General features: G+C 44.6%; 1 protein-coding gene across 1 annotated transcript in view; it reads right to left on the bottom strand.

The window, feature by feature from the left end:
* The window catches only part of LOC143799997 (uncharacterized), a 110027-nt gene that overhangs the window by 16577 nt on the left and 76282 nt on the right, over window positions 1–17168 (bottom strand). The window contains exons 3-4 of the mRNA XM_077281169.1: window positions 10283–10390; window positions 1614–1659 (exon numbers count right to left, since the gene is read on the bottom strand). The gene's annotated coding sequence lies outside the window, so the exon portion shown is untranslated. The remainder of the gene's footprint in view (window positions 1–1613; window positions 1660–10282; window positions 10391–17168) is intronic.

Raw genomic sequence — 17168 nt, 5'->3', positions numbered from 1 at the left:
GTCATCCTTCACACTGTGCAATTAGCACAAGGGTATGTGCACACGTTAAGTATTTGGTGCAGAAATTTCTGCATCTCTTGTGTTTTTTTATGCTGTTTTACTTGCTTTTTTCATGCAAATGTTTCCCCACTCAGAATGAGTGAATTCTGGAGCAAAAACGCTGGATGGATTGACATGCTGCAGAGTTAAATCTGCAAGTCAAAAATAAGCAACGTGTGCATGAGACTTCAGGATTCATATTCACTTTGCTGGAATCAGGAAACCCTTCAGTTTTTGTGACAAATCTGCACAGAATAAAAAAGTGACAAATCAGCAACATGTGCAGAGACTCAAACTTTAGACCAAAATTTGCAACACAATGTTGGGCTCATTCACGTCAGCTTTTCTTATTAGTGTTATCCGTGTTTTTCACGCATATCAGTTGTAGCTGACAAGTCTGTGAGGCTGTTCACTGATTATTTTGTAGGCAGAGTGGTTTTTGCAAAATCATGGAGAAATGTCCAATGTTGTTCTGAGTGTCGGATCAAAATCAGCAATGCAAGTCTATAAGTCCTTGAAGAAAATCGGACATCACTCAGATGCCATCCTAGTGCTGTCTGCTTTTCACAGACTGCTAAATAGGAAAAGATAGAAAAACTTTTTTGCTGTTTCTCTTCCGAGAAAAATTGATGAAACTTTTTTGGCCAAACTCTGATGGTAAAAACTAATACTCTAACTAAACTGAAAAAACTCTGATTTAAAAAAAACTGTTGGAGCTCAGATTGATTTTGTTGGAGATTTTAAATGTGAAAAATTGAAATCCACTGAGGAATTCTGCAACTGGTTTGTAAATCCACTGCATGACCATAAGCTGCATGCCATAAATGTTTTACAGAATTTTGGTGTGGCTTCTACAATTAAAAACGTTGCCTCAGTGATGCAGTATGAGAAATATAACTGAATACCATAAACAATGTCACTAAATACAGTATCACAATCCAAAACTGACCATTTTTGCCTTTAAAAAGTTTTTGTGACTTTTTAGCACCAAAAGTTGTAAATCCCTTAAAGCGATTGCAAAAATACACCGAATTGAAAAATCTTCAGAAACCGTGAAATATGCCAAAAATTACAAATTTTGGTAAAAGTTGCATTTTGTTAATCTGTCTAAAACATCTGGGTAAGCAAAGATATCAAGGATAAATCACCAAAAGACTTGAAAAAGAAAGACATTGTAAAAAGTAGTACAAAACATAGAAAATAAGGCACAAATACTAGAACAGCTGAAAAAGAGAAAATTACTTCAGAAAAGTGGAGAAAAAGTAATGAGGAATTGGGGCCAAAATATTTAGCAAGCACAAATTGCTTTTAGTCCAGATATAGAGTATCATTGGCATGGAGTAGAGCAATAAACATCACAAGATTGCCAATATGCCACAAACAATATAGTTACTAATAATTTTGGTCATGAAATGTCATATGTCGTTAATTATTGAAAATGCTTTAATTTCTGTTTTTTACCCCTGGCATGCAACTAGTCTGAAATCTTATATCTGATTCTATGCTGCGGAATCACGCCCATGTTACTCTGTGCATGGTGGAAATAAAGCCCATAGAGACTCTGTCATACATACCAAAATATGACTAATAACAGTCACAAAGCCAACGCAATTCAGCCGCCTATTGGGAAAACAAATGGAACAGAAATATATTACTTTTTATTTTTCTGGTGTTTCAGTCATGCATTGCAGCATTAGAAAAAATAACATAAAGAAGAAAAAAGTTAACGTGTAAGACTGTATTAGTGGAAAAAGTAAATATTTTTCATCATCTAAATAGTATGATACATTTCAGACTTAGTCAGCCATTATGTGCCTTTAACAGCCGCCGGTAGAGCGGAACTCTGTCCGCTGCTGTTAACCTGTTAATCTGTGACAGCAGCATTTAACACACGATGACAGGGGGTGGCATTTTTGTGCTCCCATCCCGTGACACATGATTACAGGTCACCGATGGGTTGCCATGACAGCTGGAGGTCTGCTGAAGACCCCTGTGCCTGTCATTGTGATCACCCTGTTAAAGTCAGCCTGTGGTTGGCATTCATAAGAGATCGTGAATTTGATTTTAGCTATACAGTGGCTTGCAAAAATATTCACCTCCCTTTGCATTTTTCGTGTTTTGCTACCTCACAACCTGGAATTTCAGTTTTTTTTTCAGGGTTTGCATCTGTTCATGTAAAGAACATGCCTACAACTATGGACATTTGCTTTTCTTTGTTTATTGTGATGCAAATAACAAATAAGACACAATTGCTGAAATGTTCAGTGTGCATAAGGCTATGTGCACAGCGTTTTTTCTGCGCAGAAACCCTGCAGATCCGCAAGTGATTTACAGTACAATGTAAATCAATGGGGGAAAAAAATGCTGTGCTAATGGTGCGGAAAATTCCTTACTGGAAAGTCAGCAGATTCAAAAAAGGATCATGTCAATTCTTTTTGCGGATCTGTTGTGTTCGTGCACCCATTGACTTCCATTGATTCAGTTAAATCTGCAGTAAAACCGCAGGATCTGCGGGGCTATGTGTGTGTGTGTCTGTGTGTGGGGGTCTGCGGGGCTGTGTGGAGCTGTGCGGGGGTCTGCAGGGCTGTACGGGGATTGTGGGGCTGTGCAGAGATAGCGGGCTGTGCTGGAATCACGGGGCTGTGCGGGGGTCTGCGGGGCTGTGTTTGTCTGTGTGGGTGTGCGTGGGGCTGTATGTTTGTGCGGGTCTGTATGTAGGCAGGCATCGTCCGAAGAGACGATGCCTGCTACAGTGACAGGTAACCGGATGATGGGACAGTATAGTCCCATCATCCAGCTACTGTGTTTAAGTGTAATAAAAATAACACATACACACATATACAGTACATACAGTACATACAACATACAACATGCAGTACACACATATAGACATACAGTTCATACAAAATAGAGTACATACTTATCAATCACCTAGTCCCCAAAGCCCTCGATCACCTGCAAGAAATATAAAAATAATAAACCAACAATATACTCCCTGATCCGCAGTAATCCATGTAATAACGAGTGTTCCATGACGCTCTCCCGTGGAGAGCTGTCACATCAGCAGATGCAACCGCTCTCCAGGGGCTCTGGCAATACAATGACGGAAGGTATCCTTCCTCACTGTATCCCTCCGTCGCTGTGAGTACAGTATAGTTCATACTGTCACTTGCAGCGCAGCTGCGTGGGAAAATTCTCACGCATCACTGCTTTAAAGTAAGAGCAATAAACTCATTGAACCCTCAGTGGATAACACTGCAGGAGCCATTGTCTCCTGTCAGTGTGTCACTGAAGGCCTATAGAGCGGTCACATCTCCTGATGTCACTGTTCTATAGGGGAGATCGTCGTGGGACCCTCGTTATTGATTGGACTATGTCGGACAGGGAGTATACGGCTGGTTTATTATTTTTTTACTTTTTGCAGGCGATCGATGGCTTCAGGGAATTAGACGTGGTTGTAAGTATGGCGAAATTAAGAATATTAAAATACTTTTTTCTGGTTGCGTTTTTTTAACTCTTTCACTACTATAGGATTAGTAATGGATAGGTGTGTTAGTGACGCTTCTCCATTACTAACCGGGCTTGATATCACCTTACAGTACATAGATGATATTAACCCCTTATTACCCCATATGCCACCGCTACAGGGCAGTGGGAAGAGAGAGTGTTGTGAATTCCGCTCTTGGGCTCCCTCCGGTGGTTGTAAGTAGCACTTCTGTGAATTCTGCTCTTGGGCTCCCTCCTGTGGTTTTGAGTGGTATAGCTGCTTCTTGGATTTAGTATCAGCAGCTGCTTCCACTGATCTTCTTTCTGCTCGGCTATTTTAGTCTGGCTTTATCCCTCAATCAATGCCAGTTGCCAATTGTTCTTGCCTGGAGGCACGGCTCTTGGATTTCCCTGACTCTCTGACCTGTTCAGCAAAGTTAAGTCCTTGCTTGTCCTTTTGCAGTCCACTTGTTGTGGACTTATTGTTCAGCACATTTATGTTTTGTTCATTTGTCCAGCTTATCAGTATGTATCTATTTAGCTAAGCTGGAAGCTCTGGGCTGCAGATTTTGCCCTCCACACCTTTAGTCAGGTGTGGAGATTTTTGCATATCTCTGCGGTGGACTTTTTCTAGTTTTTATTACTGACCGCACAGTGTTTCTTTCCTTACTGTCTATCTAGCTAGAATTGGCCTCCTTTGCTAAATCTTGTTTCATACTACGTATGTCATTTCCTTCTCCTCTCACAGCCAATATTTGTGGGGGGCTGTCCTATCCTTTGGGGATTTTCTCTGAGGCAAGATAGCTTTACTATTTCTTCCTTTATGGGTAGCTAGTTCTCCGGCTGTGACGAGATGTTCAGGGAGTGACAGGAACATTCCACGGCTACTGCTAGTGTTGTGTTAAGATCAGGGACTGCGGTCTGTATAGTTACCACCTGCCCAGAGCTAGTCGCATGTCGCTCCTAAATTACCAGTCCATAACAAGAGAGGCTAAGATGCACCATTTCTGGGGCAGCTGGGAGCTGGTATTTGTAACCGGGGGGCCAATATCCATGGCCCTTCTCTAGGCTATGAATATCAGCCCCAGCTGTCTGCGTAGCCTTTTTGGCTATAAATTATAGGGGGACCCCACATAATTTTTTTTTTAGGTCCCCCTATTTTAATAGCCAGTAAAGGCTAAATATACAGCTGTGGGCTGATATTCATAGCCTGGGAAAATCCATTGGTATTACCCGCTTCCCAGGCTATAAACACAGGCCCCCAGTCACTGGCTTTCCCACTCTGGACTTGAAAATTACGAGGGAACACACGCAATTTTTTTCCATTTTTTAAAATTAAACAGATATTGCATTTCAGGCCGGGGTCACACTTGCGAGAAACTCGCACGAGTCTCGCACCTCAATACCCGACACTGCCACCAGCACTTGGGACCAGAGTGTGCAGCTGCATGTATTTCTATGCAGCTGAACGCTCTGGTCCCGAATGCAGGCGGCAGTGCCAGGTACTGAGGTGCGAAACTCGTGTGAGTTTCTCGCAAGTTTGACCCTGGCCTAATGCAGATTTTGTGTGTGTGTCTTTATTTAACTCTCTATGTACCATTTTATTATGTTTATAACTAAACATTGGGCTTGGTATTTATCTATCTATCTATCTATCTATCTATCTATCTATCTATCTATCTGGAGCGGCCCCCAAACGCAGGGCAGCGGGGTACTCGGTACCGGGTCCCTCGGTTCTGGGGATGTCACGGTGGCCTGACCCGGTCCGTGGCCCTGCTAAGGGGCGCCCAATTAAAGGTGTAGGTGAAAGTTTGTCAAGTGTTCGTGACGCCACCTGTGGTATTCGGTCAGGGTGACCGATGCTGCTAGGGGTCCGCTGGGGTGATAGAATGGCAGCTAAATATTGTAACTTCCCACAGGTGAAGTATGTCCCCAGGGCTTCCCTTGATGAGTAGGTGGTAATGGTGTAGGTTGCAGTAAATGACAAGGACACAGGGTTGCAGTGTCTTTACCTCTTTACTGAAGGCTTCGGCATCCGCAATCCAGAGCACTGCTAACAGGGCAGGCTGAGACCGGCCGTCCGAAGGCACATCCAGAGTTCCCTTTGCAGATGGAAATCAGTAGCCTTCCTACTAGCGCCTGGGTGTTGTAGTACCTCCCTGCTGAGCACCACGGGATAGTCCTCACAACTGTCGTGTATGTTTCTGTTCTCTCTCTCCGTCCCCCAGGTGGTTTGGATAGGACGCACCCGTATGACGGGGGTAGGCCTGGAGTTACTTTATAGGGACCCTAGAGATGCCCCTCTCCCACAATTGCCTCCGTTGTCTTCATTAGGTGTAAAGGTGAGGCAGCCAACCTAGAGTTAACTGCCCTGCCGTAGTTTAAAGTAATGCGTAGAGTCTATTACTTCCTCGGCGTTCCAGCCACCGGCTACGCACCTCAGAAGGATGTTGCCGATCTCAGGGCATGACTCCTTCTGGTTCTATCGCCTTTGTGCTGTGATCTCGTTTCTCACTTCTCCACAATATACTTCGCTTCGTGTCCTTTCTTGAGATGCCACCGCAATGAGGTGCAGGCACAGCTCTGTAACTATCTGTCCTGTGCTAGGCCACTGTCAGGATCCCACCCCTGACAGGGACCTCCCTGAGTCCTTCCAAGCAACCTCTTCTCTCACTGGATGTTACCTGGGCAAAACCCAGTCAGCTTCTCCCTAACTTCCTATCCAACCCCCAGTTTTACCAGAGTGTGAGGAGTGGCCTAATACATAGAATCTTTTGCTCCCCCTGGTAGCCAGAGTGTGAAGTGTAATATGTGACTGTGATACCTGGTCAGGTGAACTCCTTTAGTGCCATCAGATGTACCATCACTCCCCTTAGCGGCAGAGCGACAATACTGCAACGACCAGGACTCTGGGGCGCTGCATATCTATCTATCATCTATCTATCTATTATCTTTCTATCTTTCTATCTATCTATCTATCTATCTATCTATCTATCTATCTATCTATCTATCTGGGTAAACAGTACTCTTCAATGGATTATGTAAATGAAGAGCTTGGACAAGAAATGAAATCACAATTTTTTTTTTAAGTATGTTAGCTTTATTTAGGCTATGTGCACACGTTCATGTTTTTCCGCTTTTTTTTTGCATTTTTTTCGCTATAAAAACGCTCACATTAAGCATCCTATTTTTAGAGTGCATTCCGCATTTTTTGTGCACATGCTGCGTTTTTTTCCGCAGTGGAATCGCATTCCGGAAAAAAACTTAGCATGTTCATTCTTTGTGCGGAATCGCGGGGATTCCGCACACATAGGAATGCATTGCTGTGCTTACTTTCCGCATGGGGCTATGCCCACCATGCGGGAAGTAAGCGGATCATGTGCAGACGGTACCCAGGGTGGAGGAGAGGAGACTTTCCTCCAAGCCCTGGGAACCATATAATTGTTAAAAAAAGAATTAAAATAAAAAATCATGATATTCTCACCTTCCGGCCTCCCCCGGCAGGCTTCCTGCTCCTCATGACGCTCCGATCACAGTAATGCATTGCGAAAATGACCTGTGATGACGTAGCGGTCTCTCGAGACCGCACGTCATCTGGGGTCATGCCGCAATGCATTACTGGGACTGGAGCATCGCAAGGAGTGGGAAGCCTGCCGGGGGACGCCGGAAGGTGAGAATATCATGATTTTAATTTTTTTTATTATTTTTAACACTCTTTTACTATTGCATAGGCAGCATCAATAGTAAAAAGTTGGTCACACTTGTCAAACACTATGTTTGACAAGTGTGACCAACCTGTCAATCAGTTTTCCAAGCAATGCTGCAGATCGCTTGGAAAACACTAGCATTCTGCAAGCTAATTACACTTGTATAACGCTAGTGTTTGGCGGGAAACCGCATGCCAATTCCGCATGCGATATACCCACGGCAGGAGTTACAGAATTGCTGCAGAAATTTCCGTGGCAATTCTGCAACATGCGCACTTAGCCTTAGGTTACAAAAACGCAGAAAAAATCTGCAAGAAAAACGCTTGAAAAAACGCATAAAAAACACATAACAAATGCAGCAAAAACGCAGCAAATCCGCACCTGTGTTTTCTGGGAAGAGAAGGAAGAATCTGCACAGAAAATTCCACAGGCAAATCTGCAATGTGTGTGCATACCCTAAGGCTATGTGCACATGTTGCGGAAAGTCTTGCGGATTTTTCCAGAGGTTCAAGGTATTTTTCCATAGGTTCAAGGTATGTGCACACGCTGCTGATTTTGCTGCGGATCTGCAGCAGATTGGCCACTGCAGATTCGCAGCAGTTTTTCATGTGTTTACAGTACCATGTAAACCTATGGAAAACAAAATCCGCAGTGCACATGGTGCAGAATAAAATGCCCGGAAACGCTACGTTGTTTATTCCGCTGTTATGTCACTTCTTTGTCCGGATTCTGCAGCGGTTTACACCTGCTCCATAATAGGAATCCGCACGTGTAAAACCGCAGGTGAAATATGCACAAAACCCACAAAAAACAGAGGTAAATCCGCTGTAATTCCACAGGAAATCCGCACTGCGGATTTCCTGCGAATTTACCAAAATCAGTCTGGAAAAATCCGCAAGACTTTTCGCAACATGTGCACGCAGCCTTACATGGTACTGTAAACGCATGGAAAACTGCTGCGAATCTGCAGCGGCCAATCCTCTGCGGACCCGCAGCAAAATCCGCAGCGTGTGCACATACCCTCACTATTCACCCTCTAAAGTCAGCACTTTGTACAGTCTCCTTTTGCAGCAATTGCTGTTTAAACACAGGTTACAAAGCAGCAAAATATATGAAAAGCTAACTGGGTGAATACTTTCACAAGCTGTGAACATGCTGTACATAGCAAAGCTGATGGAATCTTCTGCATAGCACAAGCAATTGGACGATTCCAGCTTCAGATTCCCAAAGGGAATTGAAAAAATACAGTAAAAAGTGAGAATTTCTATTTTTTAAATATGAAAATAAAAAAAATAAAAAATTACAAAAGTTCAAATTACCCCTCTTTTGCCACATTAAATATAAAACAATAAAAAATACATATTTGGTATCATTGCATTTGTAAAAGTTTGATCTATCAAAATATAAAATAAATTAATCTGATTGGTAAACATCATAACTAGGGTTGAGCGACCTTTACTTTTATAGGATCGGGTCGGGTTTCACGAAACCCGACTTTTTCAAAAGTCGGGTCGAGTGAAATCGGCCGATCCTATAAAAAAGTCGGGGTCGGGGTCGGCCGAAACTCGAAACCCAATGCAGTGCATTGGGTTTCCAATGGTTCCCAGGGTCTGAAGGAGCGGAAACTCTCCTTCAGGCCCTGGGATCCATATTTAAGTGTAAAATAAAGAATTAAAATAAAAAATATCGCTATACTTACACTCTGACGGGCCCTGGTACTAACCGGGAACCTTCCTTCCTTAGAATCAGCCTTCCAAGACCTTGCGGTGACGTCGCGGTGACGTCGCGGCTTGTGATTGGTCGCGCGGCCCCCATGTGACCGCTCGCGCGACCAATCACAAGCCGCGACGTCACCGTGACGTCACCGAAGGCCCTGGAAGGGCTGATTCTTAGGAAGGAAGGCTGCCGGAACGAAGCCGAGGGTGAGTATATTCCTATTAGGTATATACTCACCCTCGGACACGCCCTGCTTCTTTCCGACAGCCTTCCTTCCTAAGAATCAGCCCTTCCAGGGCCTTCGGTGACGTCACGGTGACGTCGCGGCTTGTGATTGGTCGCGCGAGCGGTCACATGGGGGCCGCGCGACCAATCACAAGCCGCGACGTCACCGCGACGTCACCGCAAGGTCCTGGAAGGCTGATTCTAAGGAAGGAAGGTTCCCGGTTAGTACCAGGGCCCGTCAGAGGGTAAGTATGGCGATATTTTTTATTTTAATTCTTTATTTTACACTTAAATCTGAATTCCGATACCAATTCCCGATATCTTAAACATATCGGGAATCGGTATCGGAATTCCGATTCCAGATTCAGAAGATCGCCGACCTCATGGCCGACAACACACAGGGGTCGGGTCGGGTTTCATGAAACCCGACTTTGCCAAAAGTCGGCGACTTCTGAAAATTGCCGACCCGTTTCGCTCAACCCTAATCATAACGATAATCAAAATCAAAATGCCAGAATTATTTTTTTTTTGGCCGCTGCAAAACATTATACACCTATACATATGATACACACTTCATTGTTTGAAAAAATATATATGTTTTTATTATTTACATCATGACAAAACATATATGCATTTAACAAGGGAAAAGGGCCACCAAGTGGCAATAAAAATGCTGGAATCAGCACTAGGGCATGAATAGTTACATACATATGATAAATTACATAAAGTGAGTACAAAATATATTGCAAAAACTAGCAAGTGATATTTAAATATTTAAAAAGGATTTTTAGAAAATTGTATCCCACTGTCCAATAATAATAGACTATTATGTGATATTTTTGTAGCGCAAAAAATATATATAGTATATATCAAATTATAATGAATCAACAATAAATACAATGATTAGAATATAATATTTCACTTCAAATCTAATTATGCCATAATACTGTAATATATATTAATAATAAATATCAGTGATATTGATCAAAATATTAGGAACAGCGGTGATTAATATAGCATTCGCTAATGGAAAAGTGCCACTGTGCAATATACATTCCTAGTGCTAACACACAGTCAAAAAAATATTCACTTGCTAAACAAAGACATACCCAGGTGTTTGAACCAGCACAGCCCGATGCGCGTTTCGCCTTGGCTTTGACGAGGGAGTCTCCTAGTGGATACACGTCAAGTTTAATCATAATTTTTGTATGATAACGCTGCAAAACATTGCAATAAAATGCAATAAGAGGCGATCAAAACATTGAATTTTCCCCAAAATGATATCAGTAAAAACATTTGGAGAAAACGTACTTGTATTAGGCTGTGTGCACACGATGCAGTATTGGTGCAGAATTTTCTGCACAAAATCTGCATCTTCTGGCAGAATCCGCAGCTGCGTTTTTGATGCGCTTTTTGCTCATTTTTGATGCGTTTTTTGCGTGGTTTTGATGCATTTTTTGTGCGGATTTTCTGCAGATTTTACCACTGCGGATTTCTATTAATGGAGGGGTGCAGAAACGCTGCAGAAACGCACAACAGAAGTGACATGCACTTCTTTGAAATCTGAAGCGTTTCTGCGCTGATTTTTCTGCACCATGTGCACAGCTTTTTTTTCACATTGATTTACATTGTACTGTAAATCACAGTGCAGATCTGCAGCGTTTCTGCAGCAGAAAAAAATGCTGCAGAACTGCACTAAATCTGCATCGTGTGCACACAGCCCAAAAGCCTTTTTGCACATGTGCACTCCCACTCCCATCAGCCACAGGTGATTTTAAGTAGTTAGCTGGTCCACTCCTGTTATGATCCCAATGGCTGAGGATCTCTGATATTCCGGCAAGAAAGCAAAAATATAAGTACTGCTCTAGGGAGGTGGAAACTGGGCTAACCGCATACCTGATCCTAACACAAACAACTAGAAGTAGCCGGTGAACGTGCCTACGTTGGTTCTAGACGTCTCGAGCCAGCTGGAGAACTGACTACCCCTAGAGAGGAAAAATAAGACCTCACTTGCCTCCAGAGAAATTGAACCCCAAAGATATAGAAAGCCCCCAACAAATAATAACGGTGAGGCAAGAGGAAAGCACAAACGTAGAGATGAACTAGATTCAGCAAAGTGAGGCCCAATAGTCTAAATAGTAGAAAATAGATAGTGGACTATGCGGTTAGCAGAAAACCCTACAAAAACATCCACGCTGAACATTCAAGAACCCCCACACCGACTGATGATGTGGAGGGAGAATATCAGCCCCCTAGAGCTTCCAGCGAGTCAGAAAACCAAATGTAAAGCAAGCTGGACAAAAACACTGAATAATGCAAACGATCCAAATGCACAAAACAGACTTAGCTTTTCTTGCATGAGGCAGACTGAAAGGAATCCGGAGGAGACCATATAGGTCTGGATACAATGATGCCAGGCAAGAGACTGAGTCCAGAGGAGACTCAAATAGGGAACACCCGCTGCTTAACGACACAGCTGGAGCTCAGGCCTGCAACAAGACATGCCAAACACAATACCGTTAGTGACCACCAGAGGGAGCCCAGAAACACAGTTCACAACAGTACCCCCCCTTGAGGAGGGGTCACCAAACCCTCACCAAGACCCCCAGGGCGATCAGGATGAGCAGCATGAAAGGCATGAACCAAATCAGCCGCATGAACATCAGAGGCAACAACCCAGGAGTTATCCTCCTGACCATAGCCTTTCCATTTAACTAAATACTGGAGTTTCCGTCTAGAAATACGAGAATCCAGAATCTTCTCCACCACGTACTCCAACTCGCCCTCAACCAAAACCGGGGCAGGAGGCTCAACAGCAGGAACCATAGGCGCCACGTACCGCCGCAACAAGGACCTATGGAACACACATTATGAATAGCAAATGACGCTGGAAGGTCCAAGCGAAAAGACACCGGGTTAAGGATTTCCAAAATCTTATAAGGACCGATAAAGCGAGGCTTGAACTTAGGAGAGGAGACTTTCAAAGGAACATGCCGAGAAGACAACCAAACCAAATCCCCAACATGAAGTCGGGGACCCACACCGCGGCGGCGGTTGGCAAAACGCTGGGCCCTGTCCTGTGACAATTTCAAATTGTCCACCACATGGTTCCAAATCCGCTGCAACCTATCCACCACAGAATCAACCCCAGGACAGTCAGAAGGCTCAACCTGACCCGAGGAGAAACGAGGATGAAAACCAGAGTTGCAAAAAAAGGGTGAAACCAAGGTGGCAGAACTAGCCCGATTATTAAGGGCAAACTCGGCCAGTGGCAAAAAGGTAACCCAGTCATCCTGATCAGCAGAAACAAAACATCTCAAATAAGTCTCCAACGTCTGATTAGTTCGCTCGGTCTGGCCATTAGTCTGAGGATGAAAAGCCGACGAAAAAGACAAATCAATACCCATCTTAGCACAAAAGGATCGCCAGAATCTGGACACAAACTGGGATCCTCTGTCAGATACAATATTCTCAGGGATGCCATGCAAACGAACCACATTCTGAAAGAACAAAGGGACCAAATCAGAGGAGGAAGGCAACTTAGGCAAGGGTGTTATGGTTCTCAATGGCAAGAGAACATAGCCCAGCAAACATAAGTACTAGCTCTTGGAAGGATGGAAACTAAACTGACCATGAACTAAACCTGCCGCACAACTAACAGTAGCCGGGTAGCGTTGCCTACGTTTTTTATCCCTAGACGCCCAGCGCCGGCCGGAGGACTAACTAATCCTGGCAGAGGAAAATATAGTCCTGGCTCACCTCTAGAGAAGTTTCACCGATAGGCAGACAGAGGCCCCCACATATATTGGCGGTGATTTTAGATGAAATGACAAACGTAGTATGAAAATAGGTTTAGCAAAATTGAGGTCCGCTTACTAGATAGCAGGAAGACAGAAAGGGCACTTTCATGGTCAGCTGAAAACCCTATCAAAATACCATCCTGAAATTACTTTAAGACTCTAGTATTAACTCATAACATCAGAGTGGCAATTTCAGATCACAAGAGCTTTCCAGACACAGAAACGAAACTACAGCAGTGAACTGGAACAAAATGCAAAAACAAATGAGGACTAAAGTCCAACTTAGCTGGGAGTTGTCTAGCAGCAGGAACATGCACAGAAAGGCTTCTGATTACAATGTTGACCGGCATGGAAGTGACAGAGGAGCAAGGTTAAATAGCGACTCCCAGATCCTGATGGAAACAGGTGAACAGAGGGGATGATGCACACCAGTTCAATTCCACCAGTGGCCACCGGGGGAGCCCAAAATCCAATTTCACAACAGTACCCCCCCCTCAAGGAGGGGGCACCGAACCCTCACCAGAACCACCAGGGCGATCAGGATGAGCCCTATGAAAGGCACGGACCAGATCGGAGGCATGAACATCAGAGGCAGTCACCCAAGAATTATCCTCCTGACCGTATCCCTTCCATTTGACCAGATACTGGAGTTTCCGTCTGGAAACACGGGAGTCCAAGATTTTTTCCACAACGTACTCCAACTCGCCCTCAACCAACACCGGAGCAGGAGGCTCAACGGAAGGCACAACCGGTACCTCATACCTGCGCAACAATGACCGATGAAAAACATTATGAATAGAAAAAGATGCAGGGAGGTCCAAACGGAAGGACACAGGGTTAAGAATCTCCAATATCTTGTACGGGCCGATGAACCGAGGCTTAAACTTAGGAGAAGAAACCCTCATAGGGACAAAACGAGAAGACAACCACACCAAGTCCCCAACACAAAGCCGAGGACCAACCCGACGCCGGCGGTTGGCAAAAAGCTGAGTCTTCTCCTGGGACAACTTCAAATTGTCCACTACCTGCCCCCAAATCTGATGCAACCTCTCCACCACAGCATCCACTCCAGGACAATCCGAAGATTCCACCTGACCAGAAGAAAATCGAGGATGAAACCCCGAATTACAGAAAAAAGGAGACACCAAGGTGGCAGAGCTGGCCCGATTATTGAGGGCAAACTCCGCTAAAGGCAAAAAAGCAACCCAATCATCCTGATCTGCAGACACAAAACACCTCAAATATGTCTCCAAGGTCTGATTCATCCGCTCGGTCTGGCCATTAGTCTGAGGATGGAAAGCAGACGAGAAAGACAAATCTATGCCCATCCTAGCACAGAATGCTCGCCAAAATCTAGACACGAATTGGGTTCCTCTGTCAGAAACGATATTCTCCGGAATACCATGCAAACGGACCACATTTTGAAAAAACAGAGGAACCAACTCGGAAGAAGAAGGCAACTTAGGCAGGGGAACCAAATGGACCATCTTAGAGAAACGGTCACACACCACCCAGATGACAGACATCTTCTGAGAAACAGGAAGATCCGAAATAAAATCCATCGAGATGTGCGTCCAGGGCCTCTTCGGGATAGGCAAGGGCAACAACAATCCACTAGCCCGAGAACAACAAGGCTTGGCCCGAGCACAAACGTCACAAGACTGCACAAAGCCTCGCACATCTCGAGACAGGGAAGGCCACCAGAAGGACCTTGCCACCAAATCCCTGGTACCAAAGATTCCAGGATGACCTGTCAACGCAGAAGAATGAACCTCAGAAATGACTTTACTGGTCCAATCATCAGGAACAAACAGTCTACCAGGTGGGCAACGATCAGGTCTATCCGCCTGAAACTCCTGCAAGGCCCACCGCAGGTCTGGAGAAACGGCAGACAATATCACTCCATCCTTAAGGATACCTGTAGGTTCAGAGTTACCAGGGGAGTCAGGCTCAAAACTCCTAGAAAGGGCATCCGCCTTAACATTCTTAGAACCTGGCAGGTAGGACACCACAAAATTAAACCGAGAGAAAAACAACGACCAGCGCGCCTGTCTAGGATTCAGGCGTCTGGCGGACTCAAGATAAATTAGATTTTTGTGGTCAGTCAATACCACCACCTGATGTCTAGCCCCCTCAAGCCAATGACGCCACTCCTCAAAAGCCCACTTCATGGCCAAAAGCTCCTGATTCCCAACATCCTTAATGGCATCAGAGAGACCCTCTCTGAAATTCGCCGCCAGGGCGCACTCATTCCACTGAGTAAGCACAGCCCATTTACGGAATTTCTGGCAGTATATTTCAGCTTCGTCTTGCCCCTGAGGTAGGGACATCAAGGCCTTTTCCGCCTGAAGCTCTAACTGAGGTTCCTCATAAAGCAACCCCAAGGCCAGAAAAAACGCATCCACATTGAGCAACGCAGGATCCCCTGGAGCCAATGCAAAAGCCAAATCCTGAGGGTCGCCCCGGAGCAAGGAAATCACAATCCTGACCTGCTGAGCAGGATCTCCAGCAGAGCGAGATTTCAGGGACAAAAACAACTTGCAATTATTTTTGAAATTTTGAAAGCAAGATCTATTCCCCGAGAAAAATTCAGGCAAAGGAATTCTAGGTTCAGATATAGGAACATGAACAACAAAATCTTGTAAATTTTGAACTTTCGTGGTGAGATTATTCAAACCTGCAGCTAAACTCTGAATATCCATTTTAAACAGGTGAACACAGAGCCATTCCAGGATTAGAAGGAGAGAGAGAGAGAGAAAGGCTGCAATATAGGCAGACTTGCAAGAGATTCAATTACAAGCACACTCCACTCAGAACTGAAGGGAAGGGAAAAAAAAAAAAAAAAATCTTCAGCAGACTTCTCTTTTCTCTCCTTTCTCTGTCAATTAATTTAACCCTTTTTTGGCCGGTCAAACTGTTATGGTTCTCAATGGCAAGAGAACATAGCCCAGCAAACATAAGTACTAGCTCTTGGAAGGATGGAAACTAAACTGACCATGAACTAAACCTGCCGCACAACTAACAGTAGCCGGGTAGCGTTGCCTACGTTTTTTATCCCTAGACGCCAAGCGCCGGCCGGAGGACTAACTAATCCTGGCAGAGGAAAATATAGTCCTGGCTCACCTCTAGAGAAGTTTCACCGATAGGCAGACAGAGGCCCCCACATATATTGGCGGTGATTTTAGATGAAATGACAAACGTAGTATGAAAATAGGTTTAGCAAAATTGAGGTCCGCTTACTAGATAGCAGGAAGACAGAAAGGGCACTTTCATGGTCAGCTGAAAACCCTATCAAAATACCATCCTGAAATTACTTTAAGACTCTAGTATTAACTCATAACATCAGAGTGGCAATTTCAGATCACAAGAGCTTTCCAGACACAGAAACGAAACTACAGCAGTGAACTGGAACAAAATGCAAAAACAAATGAGGACTAAAGTCCAACTTAGCTGGGAGTTGTCTAGCAGCAGGAACATGCACAGAAAGGCTTCTGATTACAATGTTGACCGGCATGGAAGTGACAGAGGAGCAAGGTTAAATAGCGACTCCCAGATCCTGATGGAAACAGGTGAACAGAGGGGATGATGCACACCAGTTCAATTCCACCAGTGGCCACCGGGGGAGCCCAAAATCCAATTTCACAACACAAGGGCACCAAATGGACCATTTTAGAAAAACGATCGCACACCACCCAGATGACAGACATCTTCTGAGATACCGGAAGATCCGAAATGAAATCCATGGAAATGTGTGTCCAAGGCCTCTTTGGGATAGGCAAGGGTAAAAGCAACCCGCTGGCACGAGAACAACAAGGCTTAGCCCGAGCACAAATCCCACAAGACTGCACAAAAGAACGCACATCCCGCGACAAGGAAGGCCACCAAAAGGACCTAGCCACCAAATCTCTGGTACCGAAAATCCCAGGATGTCCTGCCAACACTGAAGAATGAACCTCAGAAATAACCCTGCTGGTCCATCCATCAGGGACAAACAATCTCTCCGGTGGACAACGATCAGGCCTATCAGTCTGAAATTTTTGCAGCCCTCGTCGCAAATCTGGGGAAATGGCAGACAAAATCACTCCCTCTCTGAGAATACCAGCCGGCTCAGAGACTCCTGGAGAGTCAGGCACAAAACTCCTAGAAAGTGCATCAGCCTTCACGTTCTTCGAACCAGGCAGGTACGAGACCACAA

The sequence above is a fragment of the Ranitomeya variabilis genome, chromosome 1, assembly GCF_051348905.1.
Source record: "Ranitomeya variabilis isolate aRanVar5 chromosome 1, aRanVar5.hap1, whole genome shotgun sequence".
Classification (NCBI taxonomy): domain Eukaryota; kingdom Metazoa; phylum Chordata; class Amphibia; order Anura; family Dendrobatidae; genus Ranitomeya; species Ranitomeya variabilis.
This window is presented reverse-complemented; position numbering and strand designations above follow the sequence as displayed.